The sequence below is a fragment of the Lutzomyia longipalpis genome, chromosome 3 (genome assembly GCF_024334085.1).
Source record: "Lutzomyia longipalpis isolate SR_M1_2022 chromosome 3, ASM2433408v1".
Classification (NCBI taxonomy): domain Eukaryota; kingdom Metazoa; phylum Arthropoda; class Insecta; order Diptera; family Psychodidae; genus Lutzomyia; species Lutzomyia longipalpis.
This window is the reverse complement of record NC_074709.1, coordinates 13,146,634-13,162,508: the sequence shown is the minus strand read 5'-3', so window position 1 is coordinate 13,162,508 and position 15,875 is coordinate 13,146,634. Positions and strand designations below refer to the sequence as shown.

The following is a 15,875-nucleotide window of genomic DNA, read 5'->3' as shown; positions in this document are numbered from 1 at the left end:
GCAGAAATGAGAGGATATGACGAACAGAAAAAAACGTCCGCGTCCAATTGAATGCAAATGACGCAAGATGCTAAAAATGAACGTGAATTTCTCAAAATACATCATCACGCGGTGGTCAAAATTAATTCCACTTGGTGGGTGACCTTTTTCTGTGCGCTGTGCGAGCTCTTTCATAAGAAACTCCCGCGCACCTTTTCACTCTCGACTGCTCGCAAAAAAACAAATCAAAAGACTTTGTCAAAGAGAGAAACTCTTGTGGAAATACCACAAGATGCTAATTTGTCGTTTCTCACATAAAAAAGGGGCTCAAAACTAATGCCGCTTTGTAGCAATGATAAATTCTGCAAATTTACCACAAATGTGACTTATGACCCACAAAGATAGTAATCGAAATTAAAATAAATTTTTCTCTTTAACAAATAAGTGCAAATCTTACAGATAAAGCTGTTCAAGCTCTAATAAATTGAGGTGAGATAAAAAATACATTGTGAAAGAAATAATAATGGGGGTATGAATGTAAGGCAAACAATATTGTCTCGTGAATTGTTGTTAAGCTTTTTTGTGAAGACGTTTAAAGGAGTTTACGCGCTTTTCACCTGGAAAATCTTTCATTTTATTAATTAAGGAAATAATAAGGAAAAAATAAAAAATCGTGAAGAAGATTTATTAAAGGTTGAGAAAAATTTAAATAATTTTAATTTCTTTAAATTGCAGAAATTTTTCAACTGATTTTAATCATTTGTTTTTGATAGAATCAGACATAAAATCGTAGACAAGCAACGAAGAAAAACTTCTTCAGTCCACAAACTATAATTTTCTTGAAATAAAATAACTAATCTATCTAATTTTTCTCTTCATGCACAAACTATTAATTTGAAATTCTTTTAGTTTCCTAAATGGGATAACTTACTTTTGCCTAAGCGTGTGTGTACCATCAGCATAATAAAATGCTACCTTGGTGCAAAGTTAGCAAATTGAAATAGGGTAATTGAGTTGAAATGGAAGACTTGGCACGGTGCAGAAGAAATAATTTAAATAGAGAGAAAATCTTATCTTGTGTGGAAGTATATACGGTGCAAAGTTGCTTTGAAAACAAACCCTGCACATTGGATGGGATGATAAGATCACCAAATAGCCGCATTTATTTTCCCCTCTTATGAGCAAAATTGAGACAAAGATGTTGGACGTGAAATGCTAATGGAGCTTCAGCGGAGTACTTTTTTTTCTCTCTCTAACTAAACACCCACACTCAAGTCACCACCTCTGCGCTCACAAGCCAAAGTGGAATTTTATTGAAAAATTATTCACTATTGCTTCTGTCCACGGTATTTCTTCGCCTATGTATAGTATGCTATTTGGTTCGGACAGCAATGTGCAGGAGATGTGAAAGAGAAGATGGGAGGGAGATTGGCGAGGAGGGACCCACGGCAATCACCCGCAATTGCTACTGAATTGCCTGCGCCTTGTTAGATGATTGCAGAATATTGAGTTTGTGAATTGATCACCTCTTCAATTGATTACCATTAATCCGCCCCTCTTCAGCTACAATATGTTAGGTAGAGGATGAATTCCACCTTCACTCATGATCCAACACAACACCACACATAATTGAGATGTTCCTTTTTTGCATCCTCCCATGGCGCCCTCTCCGCACCTCTTGCATATTTAGTCGCATGATCGTACGCGATCTCTTGTAACGCGGATGATCACGTGGATTGTTTGATTGATTGGTAAATCAGCAGATTATTTACAACTATCCGCTGCATGCCGTCGTGCAGAGTTGCACAGCACACAACACCGTGATGTTGTATGAGAAAATCATTTCCGGAAGATGCGGCAAAAATTTTATATGTGTAGCTACACAATATGTACGGCGAAGAAGATGCTCTCGCGGTGATCTTGCAGAGCCCATCCGTTGTGAAGAAGTTCCACACCAGCGACTATGGTATCTGGTGTAGAGCGCTTGTATAGCAATCCGCATGATACTCGTGAGATTCAATCCACCTTAGCCAACATTAACCATTAACCTCATGCCTCGGGAGCCATCCGCAACCAGAACCGCTCCTCGTGCTTCCAATGAACTGTTTATACAGTTGGAAGATGATATTTTCTCCCAATGACATATAAATTGTAATTACATAGAGAATTATTGACTTACACTCCACAATGCAATCGAGACAAAAAAAAGAAACATCCACATCTTCTTCCCATCGTTCTTCTCGTACCATTGGGAGAGACTCTTCATTTCAACGCCACCACCAACATTGATTCATAACTTGTCGCTTAATTTGCCACGATAGCATCGTGCCAAAGCCTCTAATGAATATTGTGTGCAATATTTCTCACCATATGATAAAACCAGACGTTGCGCTCAGGAATTTCAGGTGAAATTTTCTCTTCATCTTTTTCTTCTTGCTTTTATTATAACTCATCCACAACACCGGCTTTTGCGCACGTATATTGCTAAAGAAGCCATTTCCACTCGCCGCAGATCACAGGGGGGCGCTTACATGTGGAAAAACTTGGTATAAATGAAGGAAGAATTTTTGTGATGAAATGAAGAGAAAACCTCAAGAAGAGTTCTTAACTGCAATTTTGTTTGTACTTCAAGTGTTCTTAACTGTTAAAGAATTGCAGCAATTGCAGGTTGGCATAATGTACTCAGATGAATTTGAATTATACCTTCTTTCTTGGGATTAAGAAATTTGTTAGTTCTTGTGCAACATAGCATTTAGCGTTATGTCTCTGTATTCTTTACTTTTTTAGATCATTTTTCGAGATGAATAAGACTTTTCAACCCTTCCAAAAAATAAAACTCGAGCCCTATTTCGAGGTAACTCAAATCTCTAAATTTTTGAGAAAATATTTCTTTGAGTACAAAATGAGTGCAATCAGTCTTCCTTTCGTGCACGGCATGGAAGAGCGAAAGACAATGTATGTGTATAGTGCAAAATATGATGGACAGGGCACCTTTCCCTCCTTTTCCCTGGTGAATGCCAACCCATTTATTTGACCATACGACGAGAAATGTGTAAACAAACAGGAAAAATCTCACTCTTTAAATTACCACCACGGCAGATTCTTCATTCTATCTCCTTACTCATTCTCATGCGCGGTGATTCCTCACCATATTTACAAATAGGCAAATAATCTGCGATGTTTGAACACAGAGTCACTGAGAGGGAGATAATGGAAATGTTCCACAAGAACCAGACCTTTTTGCCCGATGGCATAGCAATTCCTGGTACACGTTTCCCGTGCGATTCACGACAAGAGTTGGGGAGAAGGAGAAAAAAAAATAAAGAAAAGACGCAAGATCAATAGTTGGTGTGTTACTTTATACAAATGGTTGGGGAAGAAATAATGTAATCTAAAGCAATTCGCTCCTTTGGCATCTCATGGTCGTTCGTCTTCTTCGTTTTTTTTTCCTCATACCTTCTTTTAGCCATAAACACTTGGGCAGAGGAAGATGGGGCATTGTGAGGCTTGAGGAGCCGGTAATGTGCTGCAAATAATTTAAATAAACATGCTCGGGAGGGCTTTAAAAGGATGCCGCGCACGAAGAAAACTTGATGTGTGTTTCGGATCCACTTTAGGTGAGACAGAGAAGAAGGAGCGCATAGAATATTGTAATCATTTAATGGAAATAGCCATGTGTGGCTCCCACAGAGGGTGGGATACGCGGTAGGGAGGAGAAAACATTTACGCGCGGTGAGAAGATCTGTTGCGGGAAAAACTCGAGAAATCACTTAACAACCTACTTGAATATATTTTATCTAATATGTATGTAGAAGAAGCCTCCTGGTTGGCTCCCATCGAATGAATATCATTTACCTTGCCTTTTACCTTGTCAATCGTCTCTTTTTCATAATCTTCACGGTGGCAAGTGAATATCTATTGACAAATTGTCTTGTCCACGGTGCACCCATATATAAGGAGGAGAGAAAAAGCCACTTACTTTTGTAAAGTCAATCATTTAGTCATACAGTAGCGCTTCTTCTTCGACTCTCTGGCGTCTTCATACGATCTGTGTCAAATTTAAATCTTTTCTCGTGTTGCGCACGTGCCGGAAGAAATCGCTAAACAATCTCTCAACTATTAAACTTTGAGCGCCACACAATCATCCATATACGGTGTAAAATCATTTAATTCTTCCACGCACAATTTCTTAACATTAGTACAATGATTATATCCCTTTGCGCACATGAAAACAATGTTGCATCTGCCATACAACCTTTCCCCCCCATTTGCTACAAGAAAACGGACATTGTGACCCCGCAGGGTATTAGCGAATTGAAAACACTGCGAACATACATCTATACTAAAGGTTCTTTAATTGAAATTTATCATTCTCAAATGAACCATTGTCTGGTGAGAGAATAAAATAAGTTTTACCTCTAATGTCTTTAGTTCAGTGTTGTTGTGTTTTTTTTTCAAAGAGTTAAAATGAGAGATAAATACCCACATTCCCAAGAATCTAAAACCATCAATATTCTTATAGAAATATTCTTTGGGCTGAAGAAGAAAAAAATCTGCAAATGACTTTGAAATTGTTTGGAATTAAGTGAGCGTGACAAATAAGTTTTTAATAGAGAGGTCTGTGGCTTCTTCATTATTCAATTGAATACCTACTTATTATATATGATGAGAATTTTGATTTTTTTTCAAATAAAAAGACCACAGTTGGAAGAAAAAAATAAAGTTTTTATCGCTATTTATAGCCATTTAAGGTAGAATGTGAATAAAGAAGATGAGCTTTTAAATGAATTCTTCTTTTTTTTCCAAGAAATTTTTCCAAATCTTCTCTTTTAGCTAAAATAATTGATTTATTTAAATTCTAATTATTCGTATCGATGCAATGGATATTTTTCACCCAACAGGGAATTCACTATATGTAATGAATCTTTATACAAAAAAAAAAGTTTTTCTTCAGTGCGCATGAAGTGGCATTGAACTCTTTCATTCAGAGGGAAAACAGTGAAGAACATAAATTACCAAAAAGTTACGCAGCTATCACGTCACATTACGTACTTTACGACAATTTATATTGTTTTGTGAGAAATTAATTTAAACTCTATAGAATTAAAATGGAAGATGATTCATGAATGTGATAAACTGAGGCATTAAATAGACAATCTGTGAGAGGTGGTATAGAGAAAAGAAGATGGAAAAAAACATACACAAGTGGGTAGCTCTAAGAAGTACATATACCTACCTATCAGAGCTCTTGGTCATGGTGTAGAGAAAGAACTTGCGGAGGGTTTTACTTATGTTGGGGACAAAGAATTCCCACAGCGGGGCTCGGTGGAATAGTTTTGAAATTAAAATGAAAAAAAAGGAGATTCAGTTTCTTCTGCTTCCAAAGAGTGACAACCACAAATGGAGAGTGAGATTGTCTGTGGAAGATTATAATTTCTATTTGTGTGATGCCTGTCGTCAATCTCCCATATAAGAGAGCGCGCGAAGCATTCTTCCCCCGAACCGGAAGGTGCATGGGAATTTTCAATGTTTGTGAGACACGACGCAAAAATGAAAATGAAACGCTTTCGATTCACCTGAGAGATGTCTTGCACACTTGTCTTGCCAATATTGCATTCCTCTTAGTCTCATCCCCGTGCAGCACAAGTTGAAATTTTTCACTGTCACTTGCGGAATTATATCAAGAAGCGCGCGGTTTCTTTTTCTCTCTCGCCAAATGAGAACTTGTTCCTGTTGTCTTCGTGATCTAATTAAATTTCCCAAGCACTGATGCAATGAACTCTCTTTTCTTTTTCAAATCATTTCATTGTCACTTCTTTATTATAACTTCTCGAGGTATGATCCTTGAACTTTTTTTTCTCAAGAAGATTAGATGAAAAAAAAATAATTAGAGTTCTAATCTAAAAAAGATTACTTTTGAAAATAAAAATGAACTTCAAATTATTTTATTTATGTTTAAGAGATGGCACACGCAATGCAAAAAAAACTTGCAAACATTAGGCATAAACATTGCGTAATAATTGTGTGAGGAAAGAAGTAAGATTTTAAAATTACGACTTGATCGTGGGTTAAATGAAGTCTACAACACCCAATGAAATAAGTACGTATCTTATACCTTTTCTGTCTTCAAAGCAATATCTCCGCAAGAATCCCATCAATTCTGTATCTTATATTATATCCCGCGAGAACGTCTCCTCTATATATACCTGACACAGTCCGTTCTTGCGATTGTGTGCAACTGGTGGTCTTGTCTGGTGTCCTCATATCGTTACAGAGTTGATATTTAATGAGAGCCAATTTAGATTGGAAAAGAGAGAAGCGAGTCTGTACACACATGAGGGAAACAACTGAGAATTGTGGGGTGTGTGGCGCACGCCATTGTATGCTGATGATGATGAATTTTTATGAGGATCTCGGGAGTGAATTAAACGCCATTATAGGGACAGCGTTCACTGTCAATTATCATCCATCGAGAGCTCTAGTTAAATTCTCCATACATGGCCTTTTACACAATGTTACCGCACTGTGTGTCTACAGCAGTCCCCGGGCTATGACTTTCTTGTACATTTATATACCTCAACCATATGCCTATACCACTGACTGTTGGGCTCTCCCAAAGATATACACTATCTCCAAGATGTGAACTCACCAATACTTTAGGCTAAGTGGATCCGCGCCATTTTTGGCCAATTTGAAATTTTTCTTGAAAAATTCAAATATAGTGAAATGAAGACAATTTTTGCACAAAAATGATAGTAATAGACTACCAAAATATAGTGTATTAGTTATTTTCCAAATTTAGCTAGGTTTTAATACAAATAATTAACTTCAAAGAATGAAACTTGGAACCACTCGTCCATGGACTCAGAAAATATGGATGTGAAATTCAGTCGTAAAAGGCTGCAAAACTCTTCAAAAGGGGGAAAAATTTAACAGCTATTGTATTCTATCTAGCTATAATAATACTGTTCTTAAGATATAAAAGAAAGTTCATTTGTCTGTCTCTAGCAAATGAGCGCTTCTAAAACGGCTTGGCCGATTATGGTAATATTTGATATAGCATTTAAGGGCATTATTATAAGTCAATACACAAGATTCCGCCCCTTGACTTGTCTCCTCATTGAAAATTGCACCTATCAAATGGTTCCTCAAGTATTTACTTATTGATAATTTTGGGCTAAGATGAACAAATAATTTTTTGAATACCTCCATAGAAAAATAAAAATTAAGTTTCAGTTAAAATTTATGTCTAGCATACCAAATTACATGATATCAGATTTTCATTTAGATCATTTAGCTCCCCTGACTTTTATGTATCCTTTACAGAAAAAATAGTTAAATTTTGACTAATAGTTAACTTTTACCTCTCTAATAGATCTATTAACTATTTTTGGGATATTATCCCCATTTAACATCCCTTATGAATCGTCCTTGAAATTTATTTTTCATCAGAATTCTTTTCTGACTGTATTTGGTTTCTAAAAAATTATGCATATACGAAGATATCTTTACGGCGTTAAGCGCAAACTTCGGATAAAAAATAATTATAATTTGAAAGATTTGTTATAAGAGAGTGAATGGTGATGATATATCGATAACCTAAAGTAAAGGGTTAATAGGGGGGAAAATAAATACGACCATCTAAAACAGCTTGATATAAGAAGCTTCTGTACCAAACATCGCGAACGAATAAGTGGTAGGTATAGAATTGTATAGCCAATCACGAGTAACGATTACTAACAAACATATTCCTTTATTATATAGAATACGCGAAACGCAATCAAACCTCGCAAAACCTTCATAATATTATAATTATGTTTATCCGAGGTCATAAACCTTTGAAAAAATCGTGGCTAAAATGACTTACTGAATTTCTAAAAACTTCTGATCATATTTTCAATTTTGTATTGCTTCGAAAAGAATCACAAATCTGTGAAGTATTTTAGCTTTAATAAGCCACTAGTTTCATTTTGACACCAAGGACTTAAAAGTTGAAGGAAGGATGAGAAAACGAAAAATCCTTTCTCCCTCACACATTCCTTTCTCCCAAGGTGAGAGAGGGAGAAAGGATATCAGGAACAAATTGCACACAAATGCAATAACCAACTCATTTACAAAAAGGACTAGTGTAAGTAACTTACACATGCGCCTTTCACCAATACTTAAATCGAAAACAAAAGAACTATTTCAACATGCAAAGAATTTTGTTCCAGTCTTTCTGTTGAGTTCGTCTTTGGCTCTCCTCTATATGGAATTCCATTGCAAACAATATACAATTCCACGCGCGTAAACATCTATATATGTGGTCGATTGGACTTTTCGATTTCCATGATTGATTTCCCTCTCGTAGAGTGACCGCGCATTGTGTCTCCTGCGCCACTTTTTCCCCCAACATTAAATCTCTTTCATGTGTATGCGCACACAGGCACTAATTGGACCCATTGCGGGTTCTCGAGCATAAGCCATAATCATGGGGCTACTACTGTACAAGTTGCGGAGTAATGCACTCAAAGAATCACCACACACTTCGTGGTTCGACTCAATCAAATGAAATCGAAACTCGCAAAGTCTGTGCAAGGAATTAATTCCATTTTTTTTTTAATTTTTCTTCTCGAGACTCTTTTTGGTGTCTCGCACATCTGACGCTCTCTGTGTTGCTTGACTTTGAAGATTGAAGGAACAAAAAAGGCGAGTGGCACGTAGAAGTAACGCCTACGGGGTGCTAAAAACACAGCAAAATAATATCTGATGATGCAGAAGAGACTGTGTTGTGCGAGTATAAAAGAGAATAAAATAAACTCCAAGGACGACAATGTGGTTGATTTTGCAAAATGCCATCGACTGCCGTGCGATTGGCGAGACTTTCGCGAGATTGGCAAAGCAAACAGACGCAACACAAGATCACCTCCAGGGATAGAAGATGAACAAATTGATGGTTGTTGGTTTAAATGTGCTAAAAAATGTCTACATTATAGAATTCTTCATAACATAAACCAGCTTCTTTCGCAAAAAAAAAAGAATTTTTCCAAGAGATTTTTAATTATAGATGTACAATTTTCTATATAATTCTTGTGATTGTAACTTTGATTCATGATCAATTGGCATTGATTTTTTACTTGAAAGATTTATTGCAATGGAGGCGCCGGGTAGTTTGCATTAATTGTTATTGAAAAATGAAAATGTAAAATAAATCGAAAGTTTAAATGGAGACGCCTGGTAGTCCCCTTTAACTGTTATTCCTGTTTTTCCTGGCTAGAATTTAAATAGAAAATTAAAGAATATTCTCTTATGAATTTAACAAAAAGGCTTCTAAAAAATCTACAAGTTTGTAAAACTAATCTTATAAAATGTTTTTTTCTTTATAAAATTCTTTGAAAAACTAAAAATTTACATAATTTTCTCATGGATATTTACCTATAACCTTCACTTAGAGTCCTCTACAATTGACTTTCATCCGTTACGCAATCTTTACTTTGCATTTTGCATCATTTATATATTCACAAAGCCCCTCAAGTAAAATCATGGTATATAAAATTTGAATTCAATACAAGTTTTCCGCCAAGTTAGCGATATATTTTTCTCTAAACGGCAAAATATGTGAGTGTCGATTAAATTAGCGCTATTTCTGCTCGAGCTTTGGTGTCAAAACAGTTTTCTATGGGCCGGTCAAGCTCCTCACAACTCTGTGTATGTCTTGTGTATGAGATGCGCCAGTGAAACAGCCCCAAGAAGCGGAATCACCTCATAAATTGACTGCGAATTTCCATAACTTCCAAACCGTGATACCGCCACCACCAACCAGGTGCTTTAATTGTGCGTGCCTTGTGCATCTGAATGGCGTTACTACGAGGTTGAGCATGAGAGCCCGCGGTGTATCAAAATGCACAGGGGGGGCTACCTATGTATAAAGAAATTCACTGACCATAAGATTGTGCGAAGGAAGGTGTGTATCAGTGGCAATCTCACCATCAATTAACCGTTAAGCGTGGCGGGAGAATGAATGTGATCTTCATGGAGATTTTCAAGACAACTCCAAGTCCCCACATGTCTTGCAGCAATGAAAATAGGCAAGATCCCGCGCTAAAAAATCATCCCGTGCAAGATTTTCAATTCCGCCAAGCTCAATTTCAAATAAGACCCAATTACCTTCAATTGCCAATGAGATTTACGCAGAAGTAGATCGAATTTTCTAACTGCTTATAGAGAAGATTATAAAATGAGCAAAAATTCATTAAAATAGGAAAAGAGAAAATTGTGTCGAAGATTTATTTTGGGTAGCAAAATGTACTTCAATTTTCCATCTAATTGACTGTATAATTTTTACTTCCGAACTGGATGCTCCAGAAAATCTCAAACATTCACAATTTTCCATTCTTAACAAGCGAGAGAAAGTAATAGCCTCATTGCCTGTGGCTCTACTTACTCATTTTTGTTGCAGAGTTGCAAATATTTTATGCTCTTACAATGGATTTTGTGGCTAGAAGAAAAATATTTAATACCAAATGGATTTCTCTTAATTAGAATAAGAATTTTAAGTAGAGAAAATTGTCCGAGATTTCAAGAATAAATTGCATAAAATATAGATTAATTAAATTTCTAATGATATTTTTGTGACGTTGCAAATTATTCTGTTCTCAATACTGTCTGCGCTTGGAATATTATATAATAGAAATTAGAATTATAATTAGAAGAAGTTGAAGCAGAAAATGTGAAATTATAACAACTTAAAATAATTAATAAAGCAAAATTGGATCATGAAGCAAGGAATTTAAATTGATTTGAAGAGAATACAGTGGTACCTCTGTATAACAAAATTGCAGCTAAAATGGGGTGAATAGGATCATAAAAAATTCTGGGATTTTTAAGATAAATACGGCAAAAGAAGAAAAGCCAAAAATGATAATTTTGGCCATAACTCTCCTTCAGAAAGAATCTTAAATCACACAAAACACTTCAAGAAAACCTGTCTCTGTTCACCCCACCTGTTCATTTACACCCCTTATCCCACTGCAATCATGCCAAATTGAACCTTCTGACATAACATCAGCTGGTTGAATGTTAAAAATTGCCTAATTGCAATGTTTTCATTTTCAAGAATTACTTCAATTAATTTTAACAAGCTCCCTTTTGGCCCGGAGGGCAAGAAAAACAATTTCTCAGAATTCGAATGAAATTTGGTGTAAAGGAAAAATGCAAGAATCGTCTTCCGAATCGAATATAAATCAGGGCGTTTTAGTCTCTCTCCTCCTCTCAAAAAAAAAAAAAACACAAAAAGAAATTGAAGCAACAAAACCCATTTGTGGCGAAGAATTTTGTGGTGGATCCCGCTTATGGATGCTGTGCGCGAGATAAATTATATACTTCTGCGAAAGACATGGAAGGCTTTTTGAATTGCCAAATAAAATTTATGCGTGAGTGAATTTCTCATTTTGGCTGTACGCCTGAGCAATGTAATTATGTTCTCTCACTGAAAATTCATGTTCTTTTCGGCGGTGATTGACTTACTGCAGTTCAGATTAACATTTAGCAGTGTGCAAAGAGAATGGAAGCAGACTCATTGCAGTTTTAATTCATGATGGAGCATAGATTGTTGAGGAGAATGGCAATTGTCACGCTGAGAATTGGTAAGAAAAGTAAAATTGTAGACTCACTCCTGGACTTGACCATGATCATCAGCTTGCCCAGAGTGTGGTCAAGTCCAGGAAGTAGCTACTTGACAGTCATAAATCTCTGCAGTGCGCTTGCACAACGCATGTACTGTAAATTAGAAATTCTCGCTGATCGTCTTCACTCTCTCTGTGTGAAACCGTCACTGATTGCACTTGCATCTTGGCCACTCTCTCTCTTCACCTCTATAGAAGACGCAGTGTGAGAAATGCCCGAGACAATGGGCAGTGGTTAGACCGAGGCGTATCATCATCATGAAATCACTTTCCAACAACCGTGCATAAATCACAAAATGCGTACGCGCGTTTTCTCCCTTTGCGCGGGAAAATCTCAATTCGCAACTTTATGAAAATTAAATGTATTGTACCTATATGTACATTATATATTCTATGTTGGGCTCTCTGTGGGAACTTTTCGCCCTTTTGGATGCCAATCCAATGGACTCTTTGTGGTTTGCTCTGCGGTTGGGATGTGATGACTTTTCCAGCCCATACTTTCCATGGGGATGTGGGTATATACACACATCTACTTCGCGGATCACCGGTGCGTGGACAGCTCAATGGCTGGTCTCATACGTTATCCATCTGCTAATGAATTGTTTTGTGCACCGCAATCTTAAGGGGATTTCCACGTTGGATTTCTTTACGTTGTAGCACAGAGGTAGAAAAATCAGTCAACTGCAGCATGACCGTTTCTTTTGTATCTAAGGTCTAAGTTAAAGCTAACATATAATTATAAATTAAATGAAAATGATTTTATACGTTTATTTTTCAAAATTTGCAAGATTGAAAGTTTAAAAGAAAATTCTTCTCTGTACTCATGTGATGTTTCGTGCCAATTTTATGATTTTCCTCAGGCACTCAAAAGGTCTTTGGCTTTTGAAAATGAAACCCAAGTAAAAACCGTTTTAAACTATAAGGATATATCATCTCTCACACTTAATGATTTATCCGCTACTTTCATTTATTTTATAAGATAATCCCATGTTTTGCATTTCCTGTAAATTAATTAATTTTATGGAGAAATTCTCCGCCCTTTAGGAGGAAACGAAAGAGACATTTCAATCACTTTTATCGACTGGAAGGAGACACATTGGTGCGAGCAACAAAATAGTGTTGTACATTGAATTTAATTACTTGTTTAATTACATTTTATTGATTTTCGTGTAATTTACAGTCTGTATGCACTTTAAATCCCATTTGCGGTGAGAATGATACACAGAATCGTCGGATAGAGGGCTGAGAAAAGGCGGAGGAGATTGTTCTTATATGGAAAGAAATTCTATATTGAGATGGGAAGAGAGTGCGAAAGAGCTTGGAGCATGAAGTTCTTGTTCTGCTGAAGGTGCGCGCGAGTACACACAAATAAATAAGAACGATGTGGCCAAATTAATGATTCCCAAGCATGGTATTTGTGGCATGAGAAAAATGACATTTTATCCAGTAGTTGGGGAATTAATTGATTTGCTGCAAATTGCCATCGTCGTGCTCCACAAATCGGAGAATCATTTCTCACATGTGCGCTGTGTAAACTCTCTTGGCTTAATCTGGTGCGCACAATCGCATAGAGATTATCATGGGGCGCGAGGTGAAAACTCCTCCGCCCCCTGAGGGCCGCAGTTGAGGTCATAAAATGCCAACGTAGGAAATAATAAACATATCAAGCGGAGCAACAACTTCTGTGTAAGCATTGGTCTTCCTGCTAACTACCCATACACAACTCCACTTTCAAATGGGAATCACTTAATCTCTTTTTGATGCACTCCCTAGCCAAACAAATGTTTGCCAGGAATTCCGCGTATATATACGAGAGAATTCTGCTGGGAATAGAGGGGCGGGAATTGAGGACTGAATTCAACTACGATGAGTAATTGATGCTGCTGATGAACTTCTTTTTTTTTCTTACAATCTTATTCTCTCCATATATACATTACAAATCTGATTATCAATCATATAATTGATTTATGAATTGATTCTTCTAAATTTTATATTTTTTTGGCTTCGCATTTTATATGCACTGTGAGAAAAATATTTGCATATACCTCAAAGTTAAAAGATAGGAGACTTCTATCAAGATTAATTTTCTTTCAGTGTAAGAATAAATTGCAGAATCATTAGGCAATCGAAAGGCAATTCCACATTTGATTCATGAACAGCAAATTTTTGATTTATGCTCATGCTCCGATGATGCTTCGTTTTTTTTTCCTTTGCAAATATCTAACATCCTTTTAGAATATAATTTCCCATGGATTTGGTAGTTATAACGCACAAACTATATTATGTATAGTTCATGTAGACTTAAGGCTAGAAAAGGAAAGAGATTTTAGAGTTAAATTAATTCGCATGTACCGTGATTTTGAGACGCATGTGCAAAATGAAGAAGAAGTCGGTTAGAACAAGAAATCGATTGCATGAAAGTCAAGTTTTGTATTTATTGCTTCCGCATTGGGATTGTGTCGCCATGCGGAGTTGGGGGGTTTGGTGGATAGGAGATGGAATCCCATAAATTGCCACCCAACTCCCTCCTTCTCCAGTCCATCTGTGTGTGCTCTATATTATTTTATTAGGGGGCAGAATAAGGTGAGAGATTTAAGTTTAGAAGAAAATGTAAAACTTGCTTGAGGAAGTTGCGCTCTGTGCACAAAAGGCATCTAATGCAAAAATCTAGACACGCATGTCTTATGCACAAAAAATAAGCTCACCAACCGCATGTTCCGTGTTAGACTTTAGAATTTCTATTTATGAACATGGTTGGTTGTACGTACATACCCTAAGATGGTCCTGCAGGGCAAAAATCTTGATCAAAATGCTCTCTGTGAGAAGAAAAAGAGATTACCGCAAGATGAAGAACTTTTCTCATGGACTTTTGTCGCTGCTGGTGGAGTCTCGTGATTATTTGTATCGATTGCCACCCATGAGAGCTTCATAGAGTCTATCTTATTAACTTAATTAGTCAACTGCCACGCACGTTTTTCCTTTACCTAATGAATCACATGGTCTGGCCTTCCATTCTTTCTCCTTTCTACCCAAAATAATTTGCTCTGTGAAACTCTTTTAAACATACAAACAAAGTGCATTCAGAGATACAAAGACATTTCCTAGAAAACAGCCGTGCTCGAGAGATATTTAGTATAAAAAAATCCAGAAGCTAAGACAATTTACAATTCTTAATTGTTTTAATGGTAACGTGTGTTCTTGTTGCTTCAGACAGAAAAAAAACAGAAGAACGTGAACTTTTCTGTTTTTTTTAGCCATAGAGTTTTCATAATAATTTGAAAGAACTTTAACTTATTTAATTCATGTGGAAGGGAAAGTATTGAAAACGATTGTTCTTATTTGCAAAGAAATGTCTTTCTATGAAACGAAAGATTTTTATGTTTTTCAATTTTATAGAAAATAGAATGTTTTATTTAAAATTTAATAAAATAAAAATTCAAGAATAAAATGAATTTTAGCCTTATTCTTTCACATTATCTCTTTATTAATCCCATATTTTACCCAACTTTGTATTGCCTGAAAGAATGTCGCAATGGCCACAGTAAAAGAGCTAAAAATTCATTTCCACTCTCCACGGGCGAAGATAGTCAATTTAATTTAATCTTTACTACCCATCACACCGACTTAAGCATCACTTTCCATTATTGGCACATTAAATAAATAAATATAAATCGTTTAGGACCGCAGAAACCTTTTAGTTCATTCGATTATCTCACAGAAATTTATTGCAAAATACTTCTCGATGAATCCCAAACTCAAGCACATGATACATAATTTAAAAAAAGCTTTAAGCTCATGCTGAAAAATTATATATCTTGTGAACGCAAAAAGGTGATACTCTAAAACCATTTGCTGATGAAGAAAAAAATCGCTTGAGGTACGCACTAATCTCGGTGGAAAAGAGTATGAATCTAGCGCGAAGAATTCTTGAAGATCGATCGAATGGGTTTTGAAAAGACAGGTGAAGGAGGTAAAAAGTTAACTTGTGGCGAGCTATTGAAAAATTAATTGTTTTTTCTCAAAGTGACCAAACCATCATATACAAAAGGCGTATGACCAAAAATTTTGTAATTATATAGTGATGGTGTGTTGGAGGATTTTACCGTTATAAGAGGGATTAAGAAAAATGTTCGCATTATGTGTGAAGTGGAAAATTGATTACTCCTTCTTTGCACAAAACCCATAGAGGAATGTCTTTTGCAAATTGTCACAACCCACGAAGAAATGCCGTGA

At 36.2% G+C, this 15,875-nt stretch overlaps 2 protein-coding genes across 3 annotated transcripts in view; one reads left to right on the top strand and one right to left on the bottom strand.

Moving 5' to 3' along the window:
• Positions 1-15,875, bottom strand: part of LOC129793173 (uncharacterized) — a 1,136,769-nt gene that overhangs the window by 1,079,049 nt on the left and 41,845 nt on the right. The window lies entirely within an intron of this gene.
• Positions 1-15,875, top strand: part of LOC129793203 (uncharacterized) — a 37,026-nt gene that overhangs the window by 1,102 nt on the left and 20,049 nt on the right. The window lies entirely within an intron of this gene.